Raw genomic sequence first — 12,073 nt, forward strand, 5'->3', positions numbered from 1 at the left:
GAGTGCTTCTTGAAGCCTCCAGTTTACACACGCAGCCCAATTCTGATCTTTTACCCAATTATTGCCAAATAGCAGATCTGATTGATCAATAGACCAATTAGAGGCAAAATAATCAGATTTGTGCTGCCTGTGTAAATGCAGCCTTATAGTGACTAGAGGTACCTTGAAGACTATTATGTCATGTCCTGGGAGGCAGAAAGTCCCACCTGCATTTGTAGCCCATAATTACTATTGTAATGTCTGTCCTATTTTACCTTTATTCAGAGGCAGGTCATTTGTTCTAAAAGAACTCTCTGTTGATGGTGAAGGTCAGTTAATACCACTGGGACACATTGTTTAAAGGCATCAGTCCACATCCATTATAAAGAGATGACAGAGCATCAGTGGATGAATTTGAGGTTTCAATGGCTATTGTATCATTTGCATGGATCTGCTGCATGGCTTGAACAGATTAGGGTTTACCTTTTTTTTTAAATCAATTCACAGAGTAATGTCAATATTTATTTGGCACAACAAGCGACCTAAAATTAAATAAGAAACACTCAAACTGCCAATCAAAAAGTGAGGTTTAAAGACTGGTACAAAGCTGGTACCACGACACAGAATGATTTATTCTATGATGGCACACACCATACATTTTTTTCTTCAGCAATTGCAACAAGAATATGGTTTTATCACATTCACAGTTTTTCAGTTTCCTTCAACTGCAGAGATGTATTTGCTTGACTTCCTTTTATACAGATGGATCTGGCCCTAACAAGCTGGGGCACCTCGGGGCTCCGGATGTGCTGGGGCTCATCTAGTACAAACTGTTCAGGTGTCTGGTTGTTGCCTTGGAGATGGTCTTTTTTTTTTTTGTGGCATTTTGGTGCGGGGTTGGTTGGGGTGTGGACACCGGGGCGTGTTTGGGTGGCTGTGGACCAACTGGAAGGCCCAGGATGTTTGAAATGTCGTCTCGTTGAAACATGTTTTTTTGGAGGACTTGGGCGTCGTTGTTGTTTTGTGTTGTATGCTTTGTGTATGAGGTATATGTGTCATGCTGTTGATAACTGTGGTATGTTGAACATATTAATAAAATGTTTGAAGGAAAGGGATGACCTGTTGGGCTGCTCAAATAAAAAAATGATTTGTCACGTGCTTCGTAAACAACAGGTGTGGACTAACAGTGAAATTCTTACTTACAGGCCCTTCCCAACAATGCAGGGGTACGAGGTAATCGATAAATAAGTAGTAACTGAGCAACTGAATAAAGTGACAGATAATAAACAGTAGCAGTAGCGTATGTCATGAGTTAAAAAAGTTGGTGCAAAAAGGGTGGAGATAATCCAGGTAGCTATTTGGTTAACTATGTAACTAACTATTCAGCAGTCTTATGGATTGGGGGTAGAAGCTGTTCAGGGTCATTTTGGTTACAGGTCATTTTGGTACCGCTTGCAGTGCGGTAGCGGAGAGAACAGTCTATGACTTGGGTGGCTGGAGTCTTTGACAATTTTTCGGGCCTTCCTCTGACACCGCCTGGTATAGAGGTTCTGAATGGCAGGGAGCTCGGCCCCAATGGTATTGGTATTTAGTATTTTATTAGGATCCCCATTAGCTTTTGCAAAAGCAGCAGCTACTCTTCCTGGGGTCCACACAAAACATGAAACATAACACAGAATGACATAATACAGAACATTATTAGACAAGAACAGCTCAAGGACAAAATTACATACATTTTTAAAAAGGCACACGTAGCCTACATATCAATGCATACACACAAACTATCTAGGTCAAATAGGGGAGAGGCGTTGTGCCGTGAGGTGTTGCTTTATCTGTGATGTACTGGGCCATACACACTACCCTCCGTAGTGCCTTGCGGTTGCATGAGAAGCAGTTGCCATTACAAGCAGTTATGAAGCCAGTCAAGAGGCTCTCGATGGTGCAGCTGTAGAACTTTTTGAGGATCTGAGATCCCCTGCCAAATATTTTCAGCCTCCTGATGGGGAAGAGGCATTGTCGAGCCCTCTTCACAACTGTGTTGGTGTATGTGGACCATGATAGATCCTTAGTGATGTGGACACAGGATGGAATGGGGGCGTGCTCGGCCCTCCGTTTCCTGTAGTCCACAATCAGCTCCTTTGTCTTGCTGACGTTGATGGAGAGGTTGTTGTCCTGGCACCACACTACCAGGACTCTGACCTCCTCCCTATTGGCTGTCTCATTGTCATCTGTGATCAGGTCTACCACCGTCGTGTCATCGACAAGCATAATGATGGCGTTGGAGTCGTGCATGGCCACGCAGTCGTGGGTGAAGAGGAGAGGACTAAGCACACACCCCTGAGGAGCCCCGTGTTGAGAGTCAGCATGGCGGATGTGTTGTTGCCTGCACTCACCACCTGGGGGCGGCCCGTCAGGAAGTCCAGTATCCAGTTGCAGATGGAGGTGTTCAGTCCCAGGGTCCTTAGCTTAATAATGAGCTTGGAGGGCACTATGGTATTGAATACTGACCTGTAGTCAATGAACAGCATTCTCACATAGGTGTTCCTCTTGCCCAAGTGAAGTCAGGTGTCAGAGTCAGTCTGATGAAACAATTTTGTGGATTTTATTAGGGAGATACAAAAGTCTGTTCCGGTCCTTTCCACGATAAAGTCTCTGAAATTAGTCCTGACAAAGAAAAAACATCTGATTGAATCATTCCCTGTCCCAAATTCTCCTTACTATTCTAAGGAGAAACGAATTGCAAAAATCGCTGAAGCTGGAGACTTATATTTCCCTCACTAACTTTAAACATCAGCTATCTGAGCAGCTAACCGATCGCTGCAGCTGTACATAGTCCATCTGTAAATAGCCCACCCAATCTACCTACCTCATCCCCATATTGTTTTTCTAAATTGTAATTACTTCGCTACTATGGCCTATTTATTGCCTTACCTCCTCACGCCATTTGCACACACTGTATATAGACTTTCTTTCTTTTTCTATTGTGTTATTGACTGTACGCTTGTTTATTCCATGTGTAACTCTGTGTTGTTGTTTGTGTCACACTGCTTTGCTTTATCTTGGCCAGGTCGCAGTTGTAAATGAGAACTTGTTCTCAACTAGCTAACCTGGATAAATTAAGGTGAAATAAACATTTTTTTAAATAAAAAGGAAACACACCAATCAGTGGAGCACATCAATTATGTCATCATAGCTGATTCAAACCTGATTCTTGGCTAGTTGTTGCCTCAAAAACACATTTTTACCAACACGAAGTGCAACGGACTGGAGAGCAGTTCTCCTAACCTCTTGTCATCTGGCATCTGTTTATGTTCAAGGGCGCAGAGGTATAATGTTCCTGTGAGTAATAAAACCACAGACTACTGTGACAGAGATACAGTATATAATGATGAGATGTTCTTGTCTCCGCCCTAACAATGGGAGTCGTTGTCCCAAGGCAAGAAAGCAGTTCTGCTTATCACTCAGCTTATCGCTGTATTCCCGCGCGGACAGATTTTGATGGAAAGAACCCTCTCCCTTTTTCTCTCAGACTGTGATCATATACATGGTTCCACACCACCAGGGAATTCTGGGTAAATGGATGCCTCAGAATAACAAATTTGACTCTGACAATGTGGAAAAAATCCAAAATTAGACCAAATCTACCAAAGCAGAGGGGAAAATTAGGTAAGGAGTTTTATAAAATCAGAATCTATTAATATATGATTATTTTTGTTAAGCAACACTCGGTACATTTCAAAGAAGAAATTGTCTAAGATCTGAGAATTATGATCATTCACTATATTCATCCTTTAGTTTGATGCCTGTTTATAGCTTTGTGTGAGTGTTCAAACTAGGTGACTACAAGGAAGAGGCTCTCGGCTCCTATTCCCCCTGGCTGTCCCTTTGATGGACGCGTGTGTGTCTGTGTGTCTGTGTGTCTGTGTGTGCGTGCGTGCGTGCGTGCGTGCGTGTGTATGTGTGTGTGTGTGTGTGTCTGTGTGTCTGTGTGTGCGTGCGTGCGTGCGTGCGTGCGTGTGTATGTGTGTGTGTGTGTGTGCATCCACAAGGATAGTAAAACAAGAAAAATTATACCTCGTGGGGACATTTCCCATGTCCCCATGAGGACAAAGGCTATTTTTAGCTTAGAGGTTAGGGTAAGAGTAAGGGGTTAGTGGTTAGAGTTAGGTTTAGGAGTTAGTTTAGAGTTATGGTTACAGGTTAAAGTTAGGGTTAAGGTTAGGGTAAAGGTAAGGGTTAGGTTTAGAGTTACAGTTACAGGTTAAGGTTAGGGTTAAGGTTAGGGTAAAGGTAAGGGTTAGGGTTAGGTTTAGTGGCTAGGGTTAGGTTCAGTGGTTAGGGAAAATAGGATTTTGAATGGAAATGAATTGTAGGTCCCCACGAGGATAGAAGAACATAACGTGCGTGCGTGTGTGTGTGCGTTCGTGTGTGTGTGTGCGTTCATGTGTGTGTGTGTGTGTGTGTGTGTGTGCGTTCATGTGTGTGTGTGCGTTCATGTGTGTTTGTGCGTTCATGTGTGTGTGTGTGAGCCTGTGTGCCTATATAAGGACCTGCAAGTGTGAAAACATTTTTAAGTTATGAAGAACAAATCCCCTATATAAGTCTTCTACAGATCAAACAGAGTAAATCATCGACTAAGCCTTCAAGATGAATTCAGTTTGACTCCTGATAGTTTATCTCTCCAAACATTTGTGAGGATGTGAACTCTAAAGTACATTATTCGTATTAACTGTCAAATGAAAAACAGGTGCTAAAGGTTTCCATAAACCTTAAAAGAGGTTTCCATAAACCTATTTTAAGACCAGTAGATTTGGAGACTGTGGAGGAATAGGACTTTGACCTATGTCCTACAGGAACTTCTGTTTCTAGCTGAAATCAACTGTTTACGTGTTCATGGCTGTGTTCTCTGTGAATTGCATCTCAGTTTAAGGTACTGCACTTCTCTTTTCCCACTGGTACTGACTTTTGTGATAAATACCTTTGTTGAGGGAAAAATGAGCTTGATACGATTGTGACGTGTTGTTGTCTCACCTAGCTATCTTAAGATGAACGCACGAATTGTATGTCGCGCTGGATAAGAACGTCTGCTAAACAAATGTAAAGGTGGATGGATGAATTATGATGACTTTTATCTAGATTCTATTACCCAAACCTCTCAAGAGTGCTCAAGTCTGTAAACGTCGCTTTAATATTTTTAAGTGCAAGCTTTTCATATCACACACGCACACAATGGGACCTTAAAGTTCAAAGTAAGGAATCCCTGTTGAAGAATTATAGTATCAAAATAGATGTTTTTTCCCAACGGTCCATTAATCCCAACAATAAATACCACAGTAAATTCCATGCTAACATTTGCGTTCTTTATTAAAAGTTAACAACAGAACAGTCAGTCCTGCCACAATTTGCCAATGATGTCAGATCTGATGACAAGTTAATGTTTGAGTACCAAGCTACAAATACGGACATATATGCTTCTGTTATTACTGTAATGTAATGGCATGGGCATTTCTTTATGGCCTGTTTGCAAATACATTTATTCTTTGTGCCGTGGAAATTACATTATCATACTTTAAAGATTTATCCTTTGAAATATGCTCATTGGTTGGTGCACAACCAATCCCGTAGCGCTCATACAGAAGTCCAATAAGTGCGGCAGGATATATTTACTATTTGGGAGTCTCTGACATTGACGATATTTAAAGAGAAACACAAAACCTCTTAAAAACATCAGCTCCAACACCACGCCTGAAAGGTCTGGGTGCTTTGGGACATGGTCGAATGTGTGAAGTGAGCTAAAATGTGAACTCATAAATTTAAATTGAAACAGAACATTTACATTTCAGAATCGGACACTGTTGTGAGGGGTGGGTGTGTGTGTGTGTGTGGGGGGGGCTAAAATGGAGTGTATACAGCTGTTTGTTTCCAACCCTCTTTGTAGCTCTCAGTGTACAGACAGGCCTCTGCTCTGTGGGAGGATTGTATCATGGAATCCCAATCATCCCAATGGCTGATGCCATATATCACCTCAAGTCTCCCTCCCCCATTCATCAATGTGAGGTAGAGTTGAGGGGAGGAAAACGTAATCACTGCAATTCACTTCAGTGTTCATCTATTTGTTATCTTGGCTACAAATCAAGAGTGTTAAATCGAGGTATAGTGTGTATTTAATTTTTATATCCATTCTGCCTCTGTACTGTATATTGACTGTTGCCTTGGCTTGGTATTCTACTGTGGTCAGCACTGATCTCTCATGTCAAAATGCATCAGACTCCCACCCACCCACACACCATCCATAACTTTCCCTGTTCCCAGGCTCCAGTGTAGAGGGTGCCATATTGGATCGATCTTAGAGCTGAGGGGTTTAACAGTGCCGTCTAAGAATAAAGAAAAATGCCTAGACAGAAAATGACTGCAATAGAAAGCCAGGACTACAGGAGGCCTAGACACACAATGAATCAGCATTCTCTCCTCCTGGTTAACCAAATACTTATAGTTAAGACTTAACCCAAGGTTAAGTTTCATTTAAAGGTTAAATATATAATCATGAGTTGCTACATCAATTTAATAAATGAATGACATACACCCATTGGTTCTTGAAATATATAACTTATCAATGAGCTTAGTTCAACTGTCGTACCACATGAGAAACCCAAAATATAAGCTTGTTTAACCACAACGTTTGTAAACAACGTAAATGTAAACAAACACTGTATAGCCCCAAGACATTGTTAAAACTATAATGTTGATATCATGGATGGTCAGTCCTTGCATCCATAGCTCTGTGGATACAATTGATAGTGATTATGTTTCTCCAGACCCTAACCCATAGATTTTTAGCAAAACAGAGGCGCGGAGAACGCTTTGTTATTGTTTAATGATTCTAGCTTCAAACAAAGATGCTAACCTATATTTTCATTTAATATAGTTGTGTTTTAATGTAGTTGTGTTTTAATGTAGTTGTGTATGCTATTTCACTTTTATCAGACCTCTCTCAAAATATTTTTTCATCCAAGTTTTGTAAGGGCCCAGAGCCATGTTCGAAAATAAACATAAACACAAAAATACAAATAAACATCAGTTTAGGTTACTTTGTAATTTATTTTCCTATGATTTGAGGAGCATTCCCAGGCGTTTGCATTAAATCAGACATCCCAGGTGTCTAATGCTACTGAAAATAACAAATATTTGGAAGATAATCTGTTTTAATATTTGGCCTGCGAGAGACTGTGTGTCAAATCAAATCAAATGTTATTGGTCACATACACATGGTTAGCAGATGTTAATGCGAGTGTAGTGAAATACTTGTGCTTCTATTTCTGACAGTGCAGTAATATCTAACATGTAATCTAACAATTCCACAACAACGACCTACTACACACACATCTAAGTAAAGGAATGGAATAAGAATATACACATATAAATATATGGATGAGCAATGACAGAGCGACATAGGCAAGATGCAATAGACAATATAAAATATAGTATATACATATGAGATGAGTAGTGCAAGATATGTAAACATTATTAAAGTGCCATTGTGTGTGTGTGTGTGTGTGTGTGTGTGTGTGTGTGTGTGTGTGTGTGTGTGTGTGTGTGTGTGTGTGTGTGTGTGTGTGTGTGCCCACTTAAGAGAACATTTGAAATATTGTTACTTTATGTTCCTGTGTGCACAAACTCATTTTATTTAGAATGAATTTACTCATCTTCAAAGCAACTTCTCTTTGCTTTCACTGTAATTATAATGGATTGAATTACTTTATGCAATTGCGGATGATTTGCTGAAATATTTGTCCACACTGTCATCCTTTAATGCTGGGCTCCAGAGTGGCTGGGACAGGATGCACGCGACTGCCTACCCCTTACGCTATTCATTTGTGGTAGTCTACTACCAACAAAAATGTTTACTTGTTGTGCTAATAACAAAACACAAACAGTGTTGGGGAGTAGTGAACTACATGTAATTCAACTAGTAATTTAACTACATTTTGCAGTAGCTTGGTGGTAGTTACCTAAATTAAAATCTAGGTAGTGTTTTCAGGAGTTAAATACTTTTTTGTTAACTACTGGAACTACACACTACTATTTTTTTTTTATAATAAAATACACACTGTAAAAAAAAATCCTGTTGTTATCAAAGTAAATTACTGGCACCCATATACCTGTAAGTTACTGTAAAAACAACAAAAAAGAGAATAGTATCCTACCGTATCATATTTTACACTATACAATAGTTTTACTGTAATTGATTTACACTACCAATAATGCTACTGTAGTCTTTTTATGGTAACATACTCTTACTGTAAAACCTTATTTGCATATTTCCCAGAGTTTCTTGACTTTCGAATTAATTGTAGAGTTACCACCCATGACAGAGACATGATTGTTGCATTCATCAATGTTCAGGCCTGTGGCCTTCACCAAGTGAGATCCTCAGTGAGTATGTTATCATATATATTACATTCTTTAACACAATACAACATCTATTTCATAAGGCCTTTGAGGGCCTAGTTTTACCCTAATAAAGCGACCTGAAACTCATGGTTTACAGGCCACCTCATGCCTGCAAGTAGCCTTGCAAAATCTGGTTGAAGTATTCCGGATTTCCTGCTTATTCCCTCCAGTTTCCAGGAATCTTCCAACTGGGATTTATGGAAAACCTGGACATTTGGCGAAGGTTGTCAGAATTTTGCAACCCTACCTGCAAGTCACATTATGCTGGCTTGCAATTAACATCAGACTCCAGAATGATCTGTTCTATTTGTTAACATCAGACTCCAGAGTGATCTGTTCTCAGTGTTAACATCAGACTCCAGAGTGATCTGTTCTTGCTGTTAACATCAGACTCCAGAGTGATCTGTTCTCACTGTTAACATCAGACTCCAGAGTGATCTGTTCTATTCTGTTAACATCAGACTCCAGAGTGATCTGTTCTATTTGTTAACATCAGACTCCAGAGTGATCTGTCCTTCCTGTTAACATCAGACTCCAGAGTGATCTGTTCTCAGTGTTAACATCAGACTCCAGAGTGATCTGTTCTCACTGTTAACATCAGACTCCAGAGTGATCTGTTCTTGCTGTTAACATCAGACTCCAGAGTGATTTGTTCTCACTGTTAACATCAGACTCCAGAGTGATCTGTTCTCACTGTTAACATCAGACTCCAGAGTGATCTGTCCTTCCTGTTAACATCAGACTCCAGAGTGATCTGTTCTTGCTGTTAACATCAGACTCCAGAGTGATCTGTTCTCACTGTTAACATCAGACTCCAGAGTAATCTGTTCTTGCTGTTAACATCAGACTCCAGAGTGATCTGTTCTCACTGTTAACATCAGACTCCAGAGTGATCTGTTCTTGCTGTTAACATCAGACTCCAGAGTGATCTGTTCTTGCTGTTAACATCAGACTCCAGAGTGATCTGTTCTATTTGTTAACATCAGACTCCAGAGTGATCTGTTCTATTTGTTAACATCAGACTCCAGAGTGATCTGTTCTATTTGTTAACATCAGACTCCAGAGTGATCTGTTCTCACTGTCAACATCAGACTCCAGAGTGATCTGTTCTCACTGTCAACATCAGACTCCAGAGTGATCTGTTCTCACTGTTAACATCAGACTCCAGAGTGATCTGTTCTATTTGTTAACATCAGACCCCAGAGTGATCTGTTCTTCCTGTTAACATCAGACTCCAGAGTGATCTGTTCTATTTGTTAACATCAGACTCCAGAATGATCTGTTCTATTTGTTAACATCAGACTCCAGAGTGATCTGTTCTATTTGTTAACATCAGACTCCAGAGTGATCTGTTCTATTTGTTAACATCAGACTCCAGAGTGATCTGTTCTATTTGTTAACATCAGACTCCAGAGTGATCTGTTCTATTTGTTAACATCAGACTCCAGAGTGATCTGTTCTATTTGTTAACATCAGACTCCAGAGTGATCTGTTCTATTTGTTAACATCAGACTCCAGAGTGATCTGTTCTCAGTGTCAACATCAGACTCCAGAGTGATCTGTTCTATTTGTTAACATCAGACTCCAGAGTGATCTGTTCTCAGTGTTAACATCAGACTCAGAGTGATCTGTTCTTCCTGTTAACATCAGACTCCAGAGTGATCTGTTCTATTTGTTAACATCAGACTCCAGAGTGATCTGTCCTTCCTGTCAACATCAGACTCCAGAGTGATCTGTTCTTCCTGTTAACATCAGACTCCAGAGTGATCTGTTCTTCCTGTTAACATCAGACTCCAGAGTGATCTGTTCTATTTGTTAACATCAGACTCCAGAGTGATCTGTTCTCAGTGTCAACATCAGACTCCAGAGTGATCTGTTCTATTTGTTAACATCAGACTCCAGAGTGATCTGTTCTTCCTGTTAACATAAGACTCCGGAGTGATCTGTTCTTGCTGTTAACATCAGACTCCAGAGTGATCTGTTCTCACTGTTAACATCAGACTCCAGAGTGATCTGTTCTCAGTGTTAACATCAGACTCCAGAGTGATCTGTTCTCACTGTTAACATCAGACTCCAGAATGATCTGTTCTATTTGTTAACATCAGACTCCAGAATGATCTGTCCTTCCTGTTAACATCAGACTCCAGAATGATCTGTTCTATTTGTTAACATCAGACTCCAGAATGATCTGTCCTTCCTGTTAACATCAGACTCCAGAGTGATCTGTTCTATTTGTTAACATCAGACTCCAGAGTGATCTGTTCTCACTGTTAACATCAGACTCCAGAATGATCTGTTCTATTTGTTAACATCAGACTCCAGAGTGATCTGTTCTATTTGTTAACATCAGACTCCAGAGTGATCTGTCCTTCCTGTCAACATCAGACTCCAGAGTGATCTGTTCTATTTGTTAACATCAGACTCCGGAGTGATCTGTTCTTGCTGTTAACATCAGACTCCAGAGTGATCTGTTCTCAGTGTTAACATCAGACTCCAGAGTGATCTGTTCTCACTGTTAACATCAGACTCCAGAGTGATCTGTTCTCACTGTCAACATCAGACTCCAGAGTGATCTGTTCTCACTGTTAACATCAGACTCCAGAGTGATCTGTTCTCACTGTCAACATCAGACTCCAGAGTGATCTGTTCTATTTGTTAACATCAGACTCCAGAGTGATCTGTTCTCACTGTTAACATCAGACTCCAGAATGATCTGTTCTATTTGTTAACATCAGACCCCAGAGTGATCTGTTCTTCCTGTTAACATCAGACTCCAGAGTGATCTGTTCTTCCTGTTAACATCAGACTCCAGAGTGATCTGTTCTATTTGTTAACATCAGACCCCAGAGTGATCTGTTCTTCCTGTTAACATCAGACTCCAGAGTGATCTGTTCTATTTGTTAACATCAGACTCCAGAGTGATCTGTTCTCACTGTTAACATCAGACTCCAGAGTGATCTGTTCTATTTGTTAACATCAGAACCCAGAGTGATCTGTTCTTGCTGTTAACATCAGACTCCAGAGTGATCTGTTCTATTTGTTAACATCAGACTCCAGAATGATCTGTCCTTCCTGTTAACATCAGACTCCAGAGTGATCTGTTCTATTTGTTAACATCAGACTCCAGAGTGATCTGTTCTATTTGTTAACATCAGACTCCAGAGTGATCTGTTCTATTTGTTAACATCAGACTCCAGAGTGATCTGTTCTATTTGTTAACATCAGACTCCAGAGTGATCTGTTCTCAGTGTCAACATCAGACTCCAGAGTGATCTGTTCTATTTGTTAACATCAGACTCCAGAGTGATCTGTTCTCAGTGTTAACATCAGACTCAGAGTGATCTGTTCTTCCTGTTAACATCAGACTCCAGAGTGATCTGTTCTATTTGTTAACATCAGACTCCAGAGTGATCTGTCCTTCCTGTCAACATCAGACTCCAGAGTGATCTGTTCTTCCTGTTAACATCAGACTCCAGAGTGATCTGTTCTATTTGTTAACATCAGACTCCAGAGTGATCTGTTCTTCCTGTTAACATCAGACTCCAGAGTGATCTGTTCTATTTGTTAACATCAGACTCCAGAGTGATCTGTTCTCAGTGTCAACATCAGACTCCAGAGTGATCTGTTCTATTTGTTAACATCA

The sequence above is a fragment of the Salmo salar genome, chromosome ssa04, assembly GCF_905237065.1.
Source record: "Salmo salar chromosome ssa04, Ssal_v3.1, whole genome shotgun sequence".
In the NCBI taxonomy this organism is placed as follows: Eukaryota; Metazoa; Chordata; class Actinopteri; order Salmoniformes; family Salmonidae; genus Salmo; species Salmo salar.